The sequence below is a fragment of the Botryllus schlosseri genome, chromosome 8 (assembly GCF_051294905.1).
Source record: "Botryllus schlosseri isolate E-star chromosome 8, Bs_hap1, whole genome shotgun sequence".
NCBI classification, from domain to species: Eukaryota; Metazoa; Chordata; class Ascidiacea; order Stolidobranchia; family Styelidae; genus Botryllus; species Botryllus schlosseri.
Genome location: NC_137243.1, coordinates 23,050,048 through 23,053,836, shown reverse-complemented (window position 1 = coordinate 23,053,836; position 3,789 = coordinate 23,050,048).

Here is a 3,789-nt window from a genome sequence, read left to right as displayed (position 1 = left end):
CTGTACTTCAGCATCATAGCATGATGTGGCTATAGCCGTCGCAAGATATGGTGTACAGCTGTACACTAATATATGGTTGGCCTATTACGGAAATGTAATGTTGGAATTAGCATTGTGACTTCACGCGACATCAAAGGTTCGTGCTCATATTCGCGTTCACTTAGCATGGAACCTTTAAAAAATGGTTGGTGTTTACACGAACTAGAACCTCTCAGAACCTTTCACTTTTACCTGAAAAGAATTTTACTTCTCATGCATTTTGCCTTATTTAAGCAGGCGAAACTTGAGTAAGTTGAGTTACATAGTTCTTTTGCAAGTTACATATTTTTAATTTTATTACAGTGAGAAGAGCCGTATGATATTTTTCGATACTTAGATAATTACCATTTACAACAGATGTAGACAACAGTAAAAGTGTGAATCTACTTTCGTCACTTGTGCGAGATCGTAAGCTCGTCTTGATGCTACTTTGTAATATGAGGACCCATGATCACACGCGTAAGTGGAACCAAACATGGTCGCTACAGCAGTAGGCTACATAGCCTACCCAATGTAAAGTGTTATACGTCAGTGACGTGGGAGAACTCAAGTGAGGAAGTGCATCACCTGCCGTCAGGATGATTGAACGAAAGTTGTGAAACCTTTGTTGAATATTGGTATTTTCATCGTTTTTTTATGAATGACTAGATTTTGATCATTTCTATTTCCTTAAATCACGCAATTTGCATATTTATTATTCAAAAGTGTGATGTAGCCTAAGGCACATGTGAGGCTCTAACGGGCTACATAGCTGGGGCCGCATATCAAACCTCACCTATGATAGCGCAATTCACTATAAATTGCCTAAAATTTATAATTATCAAATGTAATTGTCGCACTGATTCCGAAAATCTAAATATTGATCGACTTCTCAATTCTCAAAGTATTCGGCGGTAACATAACGTTGCGCAACACGCCTACATTGTAACGCCGGTACTAGAAAACAATTCTTACTAATCAAGAATATGTACACTGACAGCCATGGCGTTGTTTGTAATTGTGAATGTCACTACCACGGCAGTTCATTTCTCGCCGTAGACCAGGAAGACAATGCGTATTTGAAAACTGCATTGTCGTACAGGCGTCACGATGTCGGTTATTTTCTCTGATCATTTCATTAATCAACGTATCGTGTAGGCTACATAATCCGATATTTCGAGAAGCGCGACGTCGGGTGCACTGAACTCGCGGATGATAGTGGTCGCCGGCGCTAAAGCAACTTGAATTTTAGGATTTTTGGAAAGGGAGCCCGGGTCCTAGCCCTGAATACACCACTGTCTTGACCTCTCTGGGTCATGTTTATACACAGCCATGAGAATATTTATTCTGGTCCTGATGTAAATGTACTAACAACTTGCTGCAATATTGATAAATTAAGTGCAAAAATAAATATTGGGCAAAGAGCCATATATTTTACCCAAAAGAGCAATATATGGTTCGCGAGCCATAGGTTCCCGACCACTGTCCTACACCCAAAAGAGCCATATATGGCTCGCACGCCATAGGTTCCCGACCACTGCTGTATATATGGTCTTCATGGTGTTTGATGACTACTATGGTCATTTACACCAGACCAACTTTCTTCATTTTTATTCCGTAGATGCCGACTTGTAGCACGCCCCGCTTCTAGACTTTTATAAGACACCTCTTGAACGGATGAGCCGACCTAGATAAACCTCCAACAGATAGGTAGCAATTCTGGAGTAGACCTCGGTCGGACTCGAACCCGCAACCCATTGGTGTTGTAGCTGTAGATTATACCACTATACGCTATACACTGATTCGAGGAACCCCTCGCGTTCTATGGAACACCGGTTAGGAACACCGATCTAAAACCCAACCCAGCCCAAAGGCACGCGTTTACCTGATGACAGCATGTCCGTGACATTGTGATAGAAGCGAACCATTGTCGCAAAGCACTATGAAATAGATACGGTGAAGAAAAACAAATTTATTTCTGTCGTGATATACCTGGTAATAATTTCATCATATCAGCAGTATCATAAACGCGGGCCTCGTACTCGATCCGGAGCACTTAAGAACCCAATTTTGCCTAGCCCTAATAATAAACAACGAGATTCACAAATCCTAGATTTCCACAGTGAGTAGGGTTGCATTTACAACAATAATCAATATAAAACAAACATGTTTCAAACATGTTTTTAATGTTTGTTTTTTATCCAGGACGTCACCAATATTCAATAGTGACGTCATAATGGATTGACATTGACAATTGAAGACACAGGGAAAATATAGCTCCTACGACGAAATATCTGTACTGTAGCTGTTGAACCGACTGTTTCCGGGGTTCCAACCACGCCATCTCGATGTACGTCGGCTATAACGGGTGAAAAATGTCCGTAGGCTTAAAACTTCGTTTTTAGAAAGTATTTACACAATTATATAGCATAATTTTACAACTTAATAAAAACATAATCTTTTGTTTTAATTAGGCCTTTGTTTAAAACACTGTTAAAACATGTTTTAAACAACCATTGGTTTTAAATGCAACCCTAACTGAGAGTAACACGTGACACCACACTATACCTTATTCAGCTTATCTAATCGGTCCTCGTATGATGTTACAACTTGAAAAAAAAATTGTTTTAAAAGATGTTTTAAACAAAGTGTTTTAAACAAACATTTGTTTAAATGCAACTCTAACTGTGAGTTACACGTGACATCGCATTATACCTTACTCACTGTTCAGCTTATCTAATAGTACAATCGTACTTTTGCAAAGCAATCGATTATTCATTGTACCCAAAAATCGATTACGATTACTTGAGAATGTTTTCATCGATTAGACATGTCGATTACCCCATGTCTGGCTGGTACATGTGAGAACCTACACTCGAACGCAGGTGAAGATGATATACTGTTTCCATATCTACTGAGACAGTGTCACTGTCCTAGTATGCTATCACTATAAAAGAGAGAATTATAGAAGCAAAGACCCGATAACTTAACGACGAACAAATACAACTGATTGACTCTTAGGGCTGTTCAAAATAACTTTTTCTCCGGATGCCGGGAATTTACTGATTAAATTGTTAGGTTGCCTAAAAAAACGCTGCAGGCCAAATTTGACTCGATTCCAACTAGTAGATGTGAACGCAGTTCTCAAATTTTACTGCCAACCCCATGAAATTGTCAAGTTGTCTAAAAGGACAATACCTAACAATTTTGCTCACTTCCAACCGGTAAAAGCGGAATTATTGCAGTTGAAAATTTGGTATTCGCAAAATTAGCCCCGATCGTGGATATTCCCAGGATTTTAACGTCTTAGTCATTTTCAATTTATCGTCAAGGTATTCTGAGTCCGAATCATTCTACGAAAGGTCACGCCTAAGTATAAGTCACAATTTTCAGTGACGAATCATCTACACGGGTCTTGTTTTATCTTGATAAATAGGCAAAGTGACGTAATAATATATCCTCCACTGAATTGTAGGTTAAAGATTGATGAGTTCGTGAATTTTGATGAGTGGTTTCAGGTTTTCTGTACTACTTTCGAGTGAATTTTACGTTTTTAAATAATAATAAAAAAGGTATGTACCACTTAAATATTGTCAGATACTTGAAGATCATAAATTCCGACGCAGGCCACACAAAATGCTATCACGGGTCGCGTTATTGAGACCCCTTCCATAGACTGTATCCTTGGTGAAGCAACGGATAATACCTCGTAACCTACAGCTTCAGACTCCCTTGCCTAAGACACTTGCTAAGCTAAGTAAACTCATCACA